The sequence below is a fragment of the Amblyomma americanum genome, chromosome 6 (assembly GCF_052857255.1).
Source record: "Amblyomma americanum isolate KBUSLIRL-KWMA chromosome 6, ASM5285725v1, whole genome shotgun sequence".
Taxonomy (NCBI): domain Eukaryota; kingdom Metazoa; phylum Arthropoda; class Arachnida; order Ixodida; family Ixodidae; genus Amblyomma; species Amblyomma americanum.
The window spans coordinates 201,645,975-201,662,911 of NC_135502.1; the positions used below are offsets into that span (position 1 = coordinate 201,645,975).

The 16,937-nt window shown below is 47.8% G+C and overlaps 1 pseudogene; it reads right to left on the bottom strand.

Moving 5' to 3' along the window:
- Positions 1 to 6,091: 6,091 nt before the first annotated feature.
- Positions 6,092 to 9,951, bottom strand: LOC144094438 (uncharacterized; annotated as a pseudogene).
- Positions 9,952 to 16,937: the final 6,986 nt, after the last annotated feature.

The window sequence follows — 16,937 nt, forward strand, 5'->3', positions numbered from 1 at the left end:
TTCCTCGCTCCACTGAGATTCCGTCAATGTCAGAAAAAGTAATTTTGTGCAGTAGCCCTCGAAGGTCTTCTACAACCAACTGGCACAAGTCCAAGCCATAGCTTTCCATAGCTTTGAACTATCACGCTGCCTACAGAATGCAGCTTTCTTCTATCGGTGCTTTTCGAACCTTCCCCGACCCTTTTTCCGCAGTTGTTGAGCAAGCGGCAGTTTTTTGCATGTGATGACAGGCTTTTGTTTTCTTTTTGCAGCTGAAGGCATTTTGCCTCAAAATCCTGAATGGACTTACGCAGTTCAGAAAGAGACCATTCTGATACACCCTCTATTCGCTTCACTTCTTCTTGTAAAGCTTGAATAATGATGTCCTTGATACTGTTATTTGAATTTTGAACAGAACTTTCCTTATCGAAGGGAATTTTTACATGGCGCTCTTTTTTAAGGAACCCCTCTTTTGCTCGGCCATTAATTTTTCTGTACTGAGTATCTACCGAGGAGCAGAGGCTTCTAAATCTTGTCTCTACTGCAACCTTTAAACTCTCTGGGATGGACATGCCAAGTGGAATAAAAGATGTTATTGTCTCAAAATAAGATTTCTCCAAAACCGTTTTGTTGCTAAAGATTTCCAGAACTGTCTTATTTGTCAATGTAAATGAAATTGCACATTCAGAAATCTCTAAGCGCAAAGCTCCCAAACTCATTTTTAAGAAATTCTAAACAACACAAATTGAAATGCAAGAATCAATACTATACCGAAAAAAAAAAACAAAGTTCCAAAACGTTTGCTGGCAACATATATGTGAAAGGCGGAAGGCTCACTATTTCTGTGGGTTAGGTTCTGCATGCAACAACCTTCGACACAAGGAACATTTGCAGACTTTCCACAGGATAGCCGTTTGGAAAGAGCTTGCAAGCTTTCTGTCGTGTCACAGCAGCCTTCACACGCACTGGGAACTCAATTGCCACTACACTGCCAAGTTTCGTTTCTCAAGTATGCCATCCAAAGGGAAGATTCAGCTTTGAAAAGTCTGACTCATTGCAAACAATCCAACCCCTTTCGAGCGGCCTTCCTTTCCTACTGAAAACCCATCTAAAGATGTCCAGGTCTATGTTCACCTTGACAAGCCCGCTGGATCGACGGCTGTTGGAAAGTTTCTTTTGCACAGCGTAAATTAATTCCCCAGCAGCAGCTTCCAGTCGTGGCGATGGCTTGCTTGGGTGCTTAAATTCCCAGAGACAGGCGCCGTTCAGATTTTTTCTTGGTTCAACGGAGCAATGCCACTTGGAATATCCTTTCCATTTTATAAGGTATCCCTTGCTCTGTAAAAAAAAGATGGCATGGTGAAACATTTAGCGCAAGATAACTCACACACGTCGAGGAACGACAAAACGAAGCACAAGTGAACCAAAGAAAAGACAAAGGAAAGATATGTCACTACGAAATGAAGAGCCAATGAACTTGGATGGTAATTTATGCAAATGTTAACATATCCATTTGTGACGAAATGAGTGCCTTAGAGGACTTAAGTTACTGGGGATTGAAGGGTTTGCTCAAAATCTTTACCGCGTTATCTACCTTACTGGACTCAGGCTCCCGCTTAGCGCGAAAAAATATATTTATGAAAAATGCTTTGTCTCTGGCATCATCACTAAGTTTGGAAGTCGAGTGTTCAAAACTGGCGGTAGTAGCAGTAGTAGAAAACATTTATTCATAGAAAGGTAGGATAAAGAGGCGGGAAAAAACAGATTTTGGGTGGAGTCCTTATTTCAGGACCCCAATGTCCACCGCAGTTGCTCTTGCTTGGGATATCAGGCTACGCTGGGTCACCAAATCGGAGCTGAGCAGGGCAGACTTCCACTGTTCCTCGGATTGATGTTTGTCTAGTTCGGGGGGCTTGCTACCGGAGCAGCCCCATGTTACATGGTATGTTGTTGGAACTCCGCCACACCAGGGGCAGATTCCGTCGTATCTATCGGGAAACATGATATGGTATTTGTGTAGGTTTGGGAAGGTGTTCGTCTGTAGTTGTCGCCAGCCCCTCGCCTCTGCCGCCGTTAGCTTCGAGTGGGGTGGGGGATAGACTTGCCTTTGCGTTCGGAGAAGGAGGAGGCGTTCGCCGTACATAGAGGGAAGAGGGGTGACGTCGGGGAGGTTAGTCGCTCGGTTGGTGTATCTCGAGCTAGACTGTCCGCGGCCTCGTTTCCCTCGAGCCCCTCGTGCCCAGGAGCCCAAGTGATTTGGTGCTTGCATGTGGAATTTTTAACATGTGGGGTAGTCAGAATGGGAGCGATGGAGTGTGGAAGTCTGCCAGTGAGGAAGAGCCGACACGCTGACTGGGAGTCTGTAACAATTTTTAGTCCGTTTCGCGTGGTATCGCCGTGCTGGATGGCGAGACCGATTGCGGCCGTTTCTGCTACTGTGGGAGAGCAGTTGCGTAGAGAGGCACTGGCGATTTCCTTGAAGTTGGCGTCCAAAACTACCGCCACCGCGTTCGTGGAATTGGGGTACATGGCTGCGTCGACGTATACAGCATTTCGTGCTTGTCGGTGTGTGCGGCGCAGGTAGTCCACTCGCGCCTTTCGTCGTCCCTTTTGTGAGTCCGAGTGAAAACTGGCGGTATACCAATCGCGGAGACATTTTGTTATAGGAAGTCTCCCTGACTGCCGCGCTTTGGGGCCTCCTACTGTGCAATTTTACCAATTTCTCTAACACATTTTAGTCAATGAAAACCTAAAAACCTAAAGAAAACGTGATCAAGACACCTCTTAAGTTTATATTCCTCGCAGCTTATTTATATGCAAGCTAACAACATTTTTTCAAACATCAATAAACAAATGCAAAAGAAAAAGGTTTGAATTTTTCTGGGCTCTCTTATACAGATAACAGCAGTAACACATACCAGGTGTTACAGAGAAGACTAAGTCATCATCAAAATTAAGCTTTCTCGGATTAGCTCAGCTAACAAAGCGAAAGTCGTCGGCGTTCATTGTGTTCATTGGTGTTGGCGTTGACAACTTTCTTGGTGACTTTGTGGAAAGGAAGGGCGCATATAACTGGCCACCTGTGTAAGTGGGCGCCTCAATAGCGCTTTGAGGTACGTGATGGTGGTGAGAGAAAGATGTGGGCTGCATGCATTAGCGTTGACAACGTTGTGGCAGACACGCGGCACTGCAGCAATAGGCCGCAGCCTGACCAACCTCTCGCGATCAGCCATTAATTCAAATGCCACCTGCCAGGGTGGCAGGTTGGGCGCACTGCTCATCCAGTGTGCGGAACGCACTCAACGCTACAGACGCTAAGCCGCGTCTGCTTGCAGGATACATCACAGCTCTCGCTCTCTAACAAGGTTCAGCAGTAGTTGAGCAACAGCTAATATTTTTTTATCCAGCTGATACTCGGCTAGATAACGTGGTCAGGCAGCAGCCGCTGCACGGCTGTGCAGCCCCTGCGCAGAGACGGCGAAGACTAGGCTTGGCGGCGCGGCGAAGTCACTTGCTGGGTTGCTATGGCAGCGGCGCAGCAAGGACGTTCAAGATCAAACGTGAGGTGACGGCGAAATCGCTCCGATGAAAGCAGGAAAAGCTTTCGCTTTTAAAATATGGATTTTGCGGCATAGTATACCAGTGCCCGCAAACTGTAGCTAACCGGTAGTTACCCAGTAGTTAACAGGCAGTAAACCGGGAGGAAGCTGGTTTACTAATTCTGATATTAACTCTTAACTATTAGGCGCCTAGATGCAGTTAGAGGTAGGTTACTAATATCCATATCAGTTTTTAGAATTTCGAAAACGCGATTACCCTCATCGCAGTGGCTCGACAAAATTTGGCTACATCATGCGATGGCTCAGTGGTTAAGGTGCTCATCTCCTGAGCCGGAGTACACGGGTTGGCACTCAACCGCAGCGGCTGCGCTTCTATAGAGGCGAAACGCAGAAGGCACCCATGCGCTGTGCAATATCACTGCACTTTGAAGATACCTAGTTGGTCGAAAATATTCTGGAGCCCTCCACAACGGCACCTATTTGTTCCTTTCTTCTTTAACTCCCTCCTTCATCTCTTCCCTTACAGTGCAATTCGGGTGCCCGCCGAGATAGGCGGGACAGTTACTGTGTCATTTCCTCTCCTCAAAAGCCAATTTTCAAGAACCAGTTAGCGCCAAAATACATGCGCTTTCGAAAGCATGCAAGCAAAGAAACCTTTCCAGTGCGCGTAACTAGTCGAAACAGCCAAATTTTGTCGATCCATATGGCCAAAGGTAACCATGTTTTGGAAATTCTAAAAACTTATATGGCTATTACTAACTACCGGCTACAAATCTAAAATTACGACAAAGCGCCTAACTGCAATTGTTAAAAGTTAATTATTAAAATCTAGTTAACCAGCTGAATAGTTAAAACGATTCACCGGAAACAATTCACACTGGTAATACTGTGCCGTAAAAGCCATATTTTAAAGCCAAAAACGCATATTTTTGAAACGTCTTCCAGGTAACACCTGGTATTCAGAGTCGCTCAGCTAATGCTAAGGAAAGCTTGAAGAAACAAATGCGCGCGCTGCAAATATTCTGCACTTGCAAGGTTTAGGTTGTCATCTGTTCTATCCAAACATATTGTTGTGCGCTTATTTTTATTCCTCGAGATGGGAAAGCGAACCAGCTGCAGGTTTTTTTTATGTGTCAAATCTTGCCGCTTCACTCCTCTGTCAGTAGGTATGCTATACCGTTTTACATCGCCCACGAGCGATTCCTCTTTAATTCGCTCGCCTTGCATGCTTTGCATCATGTCTACTTGTGAATGACAACGTATCCGGTAACACTGGCATGCGTACATTAGTAAATAAAGTCCTCACTTGGTCTACATTTATGTTGAAAATGTTGAGCTAAAGTTATGAATAACAAGAGAGATAGCGCTACTTGTTAATTACGTACTTCAGAAATATTATGTCCAGCAGAAGGCGCCTGCTGTATTTCTGCATTATTCGGACCTTTGCATGTTATCTCTTTAAGCGTCGCTAAATTATCTGCAGTGCCTTGCATATCCTTTGTAATAAAAATACATTTGCTCCGACGTCTCCCTGTACTGCTTTTTTCTGGCCAAATGTTGTAATTTTACCTAATAAAATATGAGAGCACTACGTAAACCGCAATTAGCACCATGTAAGCAAGGGCCTTAAGCTGTTTGCATGCTATAAACATGAACGACCGGTCGTTGTGTACATTTTTTATGGTCGTTGTTTTATGAGGGTTTAACGCCCCAAACCGACTCAGGCTATGAGAGACGCCGTAGTGAAGGGCTTGGGAAATTTCGACCACCTGGGGTTCTTTAACATGCATCGACAACGCATAGTACACGGGGCTCTCGAATTTCACCTCCATCGAAATTCGACCGCCGAGGCCGAGATCGAACCCGCATCTTTCGGGCCAGCAGCCGAGCGCCATAACCACTCAGCCACCGTGGCGGCGTGTCACGTGTCGCATGTGCAATGTTGAATGCAGGGGTGCAACAGCTGAAATAGGATTTGTAGCAATTTTTGGAGCAGAAAAATCTTAGTTTTGGAGCAGTAAAATCCATATTTGGAGCAACTTACGGGAAAAATATTCGGCATTTTGGAGCTAATATTCATAACTTGGAGCAATTTCACGGGAAAGAAGCCTTACTTCCTGTACAAAAATAAGATCTGAACATCGGACTATATACATGTGAGCCATAAAATCTAGTTGGTTTATTTTTTAAGGCTGTCTCACTTCAATTATGCTTTAGCTTCATTGGGCAAGGATCTGCAAATCATTTACAAATGAACGCTTGAGAAACCCATAAGGTAGGGATCTATGCACAAACCTGTAAAAAAGGTTAATCCGTAGGTACACTATACAAGACCAAGCAAAGGAACATACAAGAAATAGTTTACATCAACACTACAAAAAAATTTATTGCAGTTCTAATCACATGTAGACAGGAATATCGATTAGAACACATCACGACTAGCACCAACACCAAATAGACAAGAATGTCCACATCATGACTAGGTGCAAGGCAAGCAAAGCCGCTCCTGCACTATTACAATATACATGTCTAGTGTAGATGTTGTTTGCATGTCAATGCCTCGCCTTTTTTAACATTTGCTTTTCCAGTTCCTTGAGGTCTTTAAGGGCTTGCTCAAGGTTTCCATTCCCTGTAGTCAACAGCAAGCGACCACTTTCAACCTTGTCCATGTCTTTCTCTTTGATGCCGAAGTTTATCATCTCTTCAGCCCTAGTGAGCAACACCTTGCTGGCTTGCACCTGGCCTTCCAATGCTTTCTTCTTTGCTTCAAGAGTACACTGGTTTGAAACAGCCTCCTCTGCTGCCCGCTTGCTTGTGCTTCAGCGCTCATCCTCAGAGCATACTTCGCTCGTGACTGCCTCACACATCTCAAAAGGTCAGAGCTGAGGGGCACCTTACTTGCATCACCATCATAGCGCTGAAGATAACTTTTAATGTGGCGCATTCTGTTAACACTAGCGATGTTCAGAGAGCTCCGTCCATCTGAAAGGTGCTTATTTTCACTGAAGCCTCGTTCTAGGTCAGCATTTCCGTGCGGCAGAGAAAGAACTGCTTTTACAAGTTTCGAAAGCATGGGATACTTTGTTTCACCTCTTATTGTCTTCATGCAAAATATTTTTGCCCAGTAGACGTCCAGCCTTCCTTCCAGGGTGCCTTTGCTCTGATCGCACTTCAGCATGAGCCATTCATCAACGAGAGATGACACCTGACCATCACCCAAAACCTGAGGAAGTTGCCCCACAATGTAGCGTAAGGACCGCACTTCCTGCTCAGCATTCTCGTATTGTAAACCCAGGAACCTTGCATGCATGACCACTTTATTTGTGAGGGGGAGCTTCTGAAGCAATGCTTTCGAACAAGCAAGGTAAAATGCCCGAGCTCCGAGGAGGAACCTTTTTTTCTCCGAAGGGTCCCAGCCTTCCATAGCTTTTTCTGTGTCCACGCCAACTTCCGGTCGTGCCTTCCAAAAGGCAGCATCATCCAGGTTAAGCTTGGTTAACTCCTCTGCACTCTTGCTACAAAATATTTCGCTTCTTAAAAACCGACTCAAAACTCGTCGCACTAATCCTAGAATTTCTTCATGAAGGACATGCAGAAGTGGCTCCCGCCTTTGGAAGAGTTTCTGGAACCCGGTGAACAGCTCTGCAGCATTCCTCAGAAACAGTACCTTTGCATAAAGGTCCTTGCTGCCAAAAGCTGCAGCAAGTCTGCTGTGTTGGGTCTGCACACCTGGTCGCAGTCTACCACAGTTCCCCCCAAAAAAGTCCTGCAAGGCAGTGAATTGTTCTTCCACGCGGACTAGAGAATCTTGCAATGTCAGCCAGCGATTAGAGACGTGTCGGAGGAAGACATGAGGCTCTATCCCCAAAATCTCTTGATGTTCTTTCAGGCCCTCGGCACACACAGGATGCTTAAAATAATAATAAACATCCCTGACAAGTTCTTCAACATCAGAACAAAATGCATCTAAGCCCTTCGAAAATGCATTGTGCACTTTGTGCAAAGTGCACTCCCCAACATCAACAAGATTTGGGTTTATCTTTTGTTTCAGCTTAGATTTCACGCTCTTCATGACATTAGGGCCATCACTGAAAAAGCAAAGAAACCCTTGTTTTGGCAACTCAGTTAGGGCATCCTCTATGCACCCTACAATTATATCCCCAGTGGCATGACCGAGGTTAAAAGAGTTCAAGTGCTCGACAACAACTTGCTTTGCACTTTCGGAGAAATATCTAACCAGCAAATCCAACTGCTGCACACGCTGTTCAGGTTTTGGAGTTTCGTCAATCATTAACGAAAAAAAAACATTTGGCCGACACAACTCTGTCAAAAGCTTTGATTTGAAGTCAGGCCCCAGACCATCTGAGATAACATAAGAAAGTTTTGCCCTTCCACAGGTAAAACTCTTGGCCACATCACTGTCGGGAAACATCCTTTTATAGATGTGTGTTGCTGTGTCACCCCATGAGTAGGGAATGCCTTTTGAAACAACAGACATTGCAAATATGGTTTCAGCCTCACAAACTTGGTCTTGCAACGAGGAACGAGGCCTCCCCTGTGAAAAATCTATCGTGGCTTGCACGGTCTTGGGCGCCAGTAGCACACCACTAGAATCTCTATGCTTTGCCGCTACCTCCACATGCTTCATGTTTGCATGGCCCCTGACAGCAGCAGTACCATGCTGAGCACAGCAAATTGTCACATTGCACAAGATACAAAAAGCATCTGTGTCCTTGATGCCTGCCCTGCACCAACCACTGATCACATCATTGTTGCAGTCCACTTCATTCAGCACCGAGGCATTGAATTTCGTGCACCGCCCTGTGAAGAAAAAAAGTTCATTTTATAAAAAGCAGTATGTTCACTACTATTACCAGCAAACAACAAACTACAGTCGGGAACTGATTTTTTTCGGCCTCCGGAGGAACGAAAAAAGTACAAATAATCGGGCATTTAGAAATAAAATTTATCCAGTGCAATATTCATAGTAAGCCTCCTTATTCCTCCACCTGAAATCCATAGAAAATATAGGGTGCGGAACATGCATTTAAAAAAATAGCAAAAGCTAAAAAATATGTATTTTTCAACAAGGCGTGGCTTAAGAACCTTAACCACAGGATGTTATCTTGCTCATAAGCACCATAACGTAATGTTTTTTACTGGACACAAAATCCGCTGCATGCATCGCATAAGTGCGGCACCAGAACAGCCTCATTCAAATCTGACTGCGATCAGCCTGTGACCAAAAACGAACGCAGTACGACACACAAAAAAAAAACCAATAAGCTGGGGATCCAAGGGATGGAGGTTCGATTCCCTGGTATACAAGGTTTATTAATCTATTTTTTAAATATCGATTCAATATGGTGATTGGGCATCCGGTCTCGACCAATCAGAGCCGCCGCAAAAGCGGGACAGATTTTGTTCACAACGATGAGGCATTAAACCTTAAAAAGTAAAGGGGCAAAGCCGCGTGACAGAAAGGCATCCGAATTACAACTTACAATCTAGGAAGGGAACGTACACTGAAAAAAAAATCAGCGGGCAAAATTAGATGGGGGCAAATGCTGAAACCAGATAAGTAGGGGAATTGTAAGCAAACAAAACTGGCGAGTTCCGTCTTCGGCACGTGGTTTACGCTTTCTAGGTGCGGGCGATGACTCGGGATATTAGGTGTAAGTAGATGTTGCCGAAAACCTTTGAAATGTTTTTTTTTTTCAATAGCCGCCGGCATGCGACATTATACTGTGACTGTAGTGCAATGACTGATCTTGTGAACACTTCCTTTGTAGCACGAGATGAGAGCTTAGTCTGGAATGACGACTGCAGGCAAGCACAACTGCTTCTGCATTATTCCGGACTTTACCAGTATGCCTTGGCTGAGTTTTCTCGATGTTCCTGAGCTAACTTTAAATAGACCAATTCCGAATGCAAAGGGCCTTCATAGTTCGACGAGCCCGACTGCTGCTATCGGCACCCCCGTGTTGCTTTTTGAGTGCACGCGCAAGGCGCGACTGATTCACCTCCTATCTTACGATGTGAATGTGATCAACGAGAAAACGTACTGATTTCGCGGTGCATGGATGGCGCAACAGAATACCGGCAACTTCGAGCAGCAGCACAAAAAGTCGTGCAACACAATGTGACACCTTCATTAAAAGGTTGTGGCGCATTAAACACAACCATACTAGTAAAATACAACCGCGAATTCATGCCCGTCTGCTCTGCCGCTTCATCTGAAGCCTGGCAAACGATGACATCGTTGATTTTGGCAGCATATCGCCCCCACCCCAAATAGACGGCGTTAATATTTGCAGCACCTCCCTCATTGATCTCCATCTAACACACATCGAACGAATCAAGTTTGAATGCACTCACCTTTACTCATGATGAACGACAACCGCGAATTCATGCCCGTCTGCTCTGCCGCTTCATCTGAAGCCTGGCAAACGATGACATCGTTGATTTTGGCAGCATATCGCCCCCACCCCAAATAGACGGCGTTAATATTTGCAGCACCTCTCTCATTGATCTGCATCTAACACACATCGAACGAATCAAGTTTGAATGCACTCACCTTGCCTTGTCAGATGGGAGGGGAGGACGACGCTATAAGTGCCGCCTCCCAGTGAGAATACAGATCTCAACCAACCATCATCATTCAGGCGCAGCCCCAGGCAAGGCCCCCCACACCACATGGGTGAGGGCGGTTTTGTTTTGGTGCTGCAGGCGGTTTCCCTGCCAAGGGGCTCTAGCAAGTGAGGGCGATGCCATCGCGAGGGCGAGACAGTACACTTGCGCTGCACTCATATCTCATCGGCGGATCGACTCCCATTGCGAGCTGGTCTCCTAATACTTGATGCTTATCTTCTCTCCGCATTCTTCAAAGATGATCATCGGTCGCCATTCCTCGCAAAACTTCTTCCGTCCCAAGTGTCTTCTTTCGCGCTGGAGGTGGAACCACAGCTCCTTCCTTATCTTGTTCTTCACCTCCATCAGGTCAGGGATGCGTCCGCTGTAAGCCGCGTGGCATCGGGCCACCCAAACTTGATAACTAATCTCCGCGAGCGCCAGCGCGAACTGGTTTCGTGCCTCGCTGGGCATCGGGTTAAAGTATCGGATGGTTTGAAACGGGATGCCCGGGAGGCCGAACAGATCGCGGAGACGCTCGAGAAGCGCTGCTGGTATTACACAATCCTGAAAGATATGCGTTGATGTCTCCGCAGTTCCACAGAAAGGGCACGTATCCACAAGTCCGGAGCTTCGCGAAACAAAGGTGCGGCGTTTGATTGGCAGGATTCCCCGCACGAATCGCCACATGAATGAAGCGCGGCGCGCGTCCAAGAAGTGCGCCGTCAGGTACTTCCACGTCGGCTTTTCGGCTGTCATTAACTCCCGATGAAGATGTGGCAGGAGCGCAGAGGTCAGGAGGCTCAACATAGACTTGAGGGCAATCTCGCGTGGGGGCTCTGTGAAAGTCGCTCTGATGAGGTTCATGTCCGCGGCCGCGGCGCTGTAAAATGCGAGCGGCGTCCCCGCGCGGGGAGCGGTGTGCGGCAGCGGTTGCTGCGTGAAGGCACTTAGCCGTGTTGACAAAAAGAACGATGTTAGTGTTCGCGTCAGCGGCATATCACACTCAACCGCGCGGAGCGTCCACTGCACATGCAGCGCTCTGGCTAGGGCATCTAGGTCCGGAATTCCAAGTCCTCCTTTTAGTCTAGGCTGCTTGACTACCACGCGCCTGATCTTGTCTGGTGCGCCTTGCCAAAGGAATCTGTAAATTGACTTTTCTACTCGCTTTTTCATGCTTGCAGGAATTTCTAGGATACTGGCGCTGAAGCTAATGATGGCGATCAACAGGGTCCTAATGATGGTAGCTTGTGCTGTGATGGGGCACCGCAGTCGTCCGAGGTCAGCTGTTTTCGTTTCTACTTTTTCCGCTACATGTTCCCAGTTACGCGCCGAAGGCCCCTCCCTGTTAAAGTAAAAGCCCAACATACGCGTCTCGCTAACCGAAGGTACCTCAGCTATTTCTGGCGGTCTAACATCGCGTAGCGGCATGACAGCACTTTTGTGCTTGTTAAGCCGCGCCCCGCTTGCCTCGCAATACTGCTCGGTTATTTCTAGTGCGCGCGCTGCTGATGCTACGTCCGGTACGACGATGGTGATGTCGTCCGCGTATCCGAACACAGGTACAGCAGGGGGGCCCACCGGCAGGACAGTACGTTTAACGCGCGTGTCGGCTGCTAGACGCTGTAGAAGAGGTTCAATGGCGATGACATACAGAAGCGGTGAGAGCGGGCAGCCTTGTCTAACACCCCGCGCTACAGGGAACCATCCAGAGATGCGTCCCTGGACGATCACTGCCGCGCGTGGTGCTGCATAGAGAATTCGAACCATATTTATGAAGCTTTCTCCTATGCGTGCGTGTTCTAGCTGCTTAATTAAGTAGCTATGGTCAAGGCGGTCAAACGCTTTCTCCTGATCGAGGGAGAGCAATAGCCCTCCCAGATCACGAGACCTTAACCACGTCAACAAGTCTTTTAACGCCAGTCCGTGCAGCTCTACCGAACGTCCTGGGACACAGCAAGCTTGCTGTGGCCCGACGATGGTAGAGAGAGCTGGCGTTAGCCGTAAGGAGAGACACTTGGCTAGCAGCTTATAATCGCTATTCAACAATGTTATAGGCCGCCATGCTCTCAAATCGGTAGACTTGCTGCTATCCTTGCACAGCAAGGTGATCAGCCCTTCGTTCATGCTCTCGGTAAGCGCGCCTTGCTCCAACAGCGTGTTGAAGAGGTTGGTCAAAGGGCGCTTCAGGAGAGGCCAGAACTTCTTGTAGAAGGCTGGCGGGAGTCCGTCAGTACCCGGGCTACGGTTCGGTTTCATTAACTGGAGCGCCGCGTAAAGCTCGTCCTCGGATACCCAAGTCGCGTCTACTTCGGGCTCGTCGCGCGGACCTTTCAGAGGGAACTCATCCGGAGCACAAGGCGCGGCTGTGTACAAATCCTCGTAAAAGTTCCGCGCGTAGTTAAGCACCCCGTCTGCGCTGGTTGTTAAAACGCCTGTGACAGGGTCCTCTATCGCGATGAGCGTGTCGCTCTTCGTGGCGAGTCGGCGGCGCAACAAATGCCTAGCACACCATGCTTCGCACTCCCATCGTTCGGCGCGTGCAGTTGCGCGAAGCCGGTCCCAGCGGCGGTTGAGCAGGTGATTTAATTCCCCGCGCAGCGCTGTCAGGGATGGGGCTATGCTCGGTCCCTGAGAGAGGGGGCGGACAGCGCGATAATGCTATCGGTCACTATTCTAATCTCCTCTCGCTCTTTCCGCGCAAGCTTTTCCCCCCATTCTTTAAAAATTTCCTTGACGCGTTGTTTCATCTCATCCCAAGATCGCGCTGTCATGGATGGGGTGACGTGCTGTTTTATCACACGCGCGACATCTTGGGCTACGCTCTCGTCATCGAGGAGCCTGACATTCAGTCTCCAGCATCCCTTGGCGCGCGGTGCAATGTCTGGGGCACACAGACGGGTGATCAGCAATCTGTGGTCGCTTAGGGCGGTTGGAAAGACCCATGCTGACTGGAGGCTGCTCGAAAGACTCGGCGAGACATACACCCTGTCGATTCTACTCTGGCTGCCGCGGCCCGCCCAGGTCATTCCCGCGCGGCCCGGCTGTAGCACGCGCCAGCAGTCCGTCAGGTCCAACTCGTCCACGAGAGCACGCAGTGCCCGTGTGCTAGTTTGCTCGCGATAGGGACGTAGTGTCGTGCCGCGATGGGATCGCCTATCGTCTGGGTACAGTACACAATTGAAATCGTCACGGAGAATGACGCGCGCCGGGCCCACCAGCTTATCGTCTAACCCCTCGAAGAACTTATGCTGTTCGCCGTGGCGGCAAGGTGCCTAAATGCTTAGCACGCGCATGCCGTTGTTTAAATCCACGGAAATGATACGGCCTTCAGTGTCCCGATCATGACGCAGCACCTTGAGTCCGATGTCGCGAAGGAAAATTAACGCGACGCCCCCCGAACCCCTCCTGCCAAAACTCCAGTACGATTTCGTGCCGAACGACGCGTCAAAGGTAGCAATTTGCTCCTGCCTATGGACATAAGTCTCTTGTAATGCTAACACGTCGATGCGCTTGCTTCGCGCCACGTGCACGACCTCGGCTTGTTTAGCTGCCCTTGTCAGGCCCCTACAGTTGAGCGTGCCTAGCACAAGAGAGAATGCCATGTTGGCGAAGCGCGGGCGGAGGGAGAACGGGGGGGGGGGAGAATAGGGTCTATTGTTCGGCTGACTTGGGGGGAATTCCCTCCGGGTCCGCAGCAGGCGAGCTGGGAGGGGAGTCGGGTGATGAGTCATAACTATTGTCTGAAATCACCTCGCAGTCACATGTCTTCCCCCCACAATATTGACAGGGTTTAGCCTTGTGAGTGTCCTCGCTCTCAGACTCGCTCTCCCCGGAGCTAGAAAGGGGAGGTGGGTTCTTAAGGAATGCGCGCTTGGTTAAGGGCCCCCCTTCTGAAGAATTACTGCTTGCAGGTGCTATGGGGCTGCTCTTCTTTTTTCCGCGGGGGCTGAGCTTCCTCTTCGGCCGGTCGCACGCGGCGTCCATCTTTTCTTCCACCTTGTTATCTTCCACGTGGTTGTCTTGCTCTGTCTCTTGGGTAGCCGGAACCTCGTCAACTGGACCTGCAGCTTCGGCTGAGGTCTCCAGAGACGCGGATGCGACTTCTTCCACTGCTGTTACTGGTTCCTCGGACTTCTCTTCGGTTGCCTCGGTGGTGGTTGCTGCCTGGCTCACGGCGGGCTTGGGCTGCTCCCATACCACTGGTGGCTGCTCGTTCTCTTCCTCCTCGCCTACGATGGACGCAAAAGTGCGCTTCTTGCAGGCCCGCACGTCATGATCTTCGCCGCACTTGGGGCACGCGGCCTCGCATGTCTCGTGCCCGTAGGCACCGCACCTAACGCACTGCGGGGTCTCGCAATTAGCCCCCATGTGGCCCTGAGCGCCACACTTCCGGCAGACGCGAACGACGCCCTCGTACTCGCACTGCACGGTGGCGTCGATCATGTCCAGGAAGTTCGGAACCGCCCTCTTCATTTCAATCTTGACGCGTCTAATCCCTGTCCCTAGTAGCACAAATTGTTGCTTAAACATTGTACCAATATTACCTTTTTAGGTTGCACCAACGTGGCTAGCGTCCTCCTTTGGCCATGTCAAGACAACATACATACAGAAACATTGCTGCGACATTGTCTACAACATTGCATCCATATTTAGCATATGTACAACAACATTGCAGCAAAGTTTCATCCACATTCACAAAACATTAAAGTCAAACATTAGTCACGTCGCCACAACATTCAGGGGACATGCTTGTGCAGCACACATGCAGTTCATACTAGACGAAGTTCCATAAAATATGCTGCACTAAAAGACAAGACTAAAGGAGGGCATGTAGAAACATTGTAGCTGCAGTTTAGTATTCTTTTTTAGGGCAGTTCTTTTTACATAATGCAGTGTTCTCAGTAAAATGGCAGGAAGCAGTAAAATGATAGCTAGTTTAAAAAGGTGCTTGGGCTATAAGAGACGCCATAGTTGAGTTCCCTGCATAATTTCAACCACCTGAAGTTCTTTAATGTGCACTGACATTGCGCAGTACATAGGACATTGCATTTTGCCTCCATCGGAATGTGGCTCTTGTAGTTCGGATTGAGCCCACATCTTCGGGATCAGCATCCAAGTGCCCTAACCACAGCTGCAGGGTGGTATGTAAAGTACACTTTGCTGGAAAAAAATATATTTATCATGAACAAGTTTTTCCTGTCAGTTATGAAATATAAAACGCATGAATAATGCTTTTCTGATCTCAACCACACTTTCATACAAAGTGGGACAAGCAAGGTGTAATTGTAGCAGAGAAAGGTTTGGTTTGTGGGGGTTTAACATCCCAAAGCATCTCGAGCTATGAGAGAGGCCGCATGAAGGGCTTCAGAAATTTCAACCACCTGGGGTTCTTTAACGCGCACTGACACCGCACAGCACACAGGCCTCTGGAATTTCGCCTCCATCGAAAAGCGGCCGCCGCAGCCAGGATTCGATCCCGCATCCTTGGGCACAGTAGTCGAGCGCCTAACCACTGCACCACCCCGGCGGGGCTGTAGCAGAGAAAGACTGACATACAAACAAAAATATTACTAAAAAAAAATGTTTGGCACTTAACAAATACAAAGATCAGAACAATACCAACAAACTGTGTCATTGAAAGTTAAAAGCTGGTGAAGAACACAAGGAAAAAGATGACGTCACAGTAAAACTAAAGCTCTCATTTAGTTGCATGAGAAGTGCTGGTAAAACAATGCATACACCAAGTAATGAAATGCAAAATTCAAGGTGACACTGGCTGACAGAACCATTACAAATACAGGTTACGGTAAACAAACCATGCATTGAAGCTGGCAAAATGTAGCTTGGTAGCAATTTGCCATGTTGTAGACATATGCCTAATACAGCTCCAATCACAATGCTACATTCACTAGGAAACAAAGCATGGCAAAATTTCTCAACACCAAGTGTGAGTCCGAGAAGCTACTGGCATTTCAAAATACTGATAACAAGAACAGTATAAGCAATGATCAATTCAAACAGAAAGCAATGAAATTGCTGAAGCATGAAATTCTGACTGCTTTACTACAGTGAGTTTGATGGTGATGTAGTGTAGGAAGCACGAGTGCAGGGGACGGGGCCAGTAGAGCCAGACAACTACATCACTGCACCGTCCTCGGGCGGTGTTTCGGACCAATAAAAATGATGAGGACCCTTTTTTTACCTGCCAGCCAGCATGTCACTATCCTACACAAAGAGCTCCCCAACAGTTATCTCATTCCAGACGCTACTGGCAGATAGCTTGGCAATGCAGCTTTGCAAGGCTCTATCGGCCACTGAGTGGCATACACCACTTTTGTTCTTGACAGTATGTTAAAATGTTCAATGTGCAAAGTCATCAGACAAAATATTACTGTTTTAACTGCCCAGGTTCCTAAAAAAGTGAAAAAAAAAGAAAGATACAAGCTTGGTTTAAAAGAAAAGCAATAAAAAGCACACAAACAGCATAGTATAAAGGGGTAATAATAAATAAATATTGCAATGATACCAGTTCACTACACCGGTTAAATATTGCTTCTAAAGACTAGAGGCAGCGACTAGCAGCACATACAAAGAAAACAATTAAGATTCTTCTTTTATGAAAAGAATACAAGCTTGCCTGCACGTGGCAGAGCAGACAGAAACAACGGATTAGTATGCGAATAGTGCAGCGTGAAATAAAAACAGTAAACATTAACTGCAACAACACTGATTCACCACAACAATGAAATATTGCTGGCAGGAACT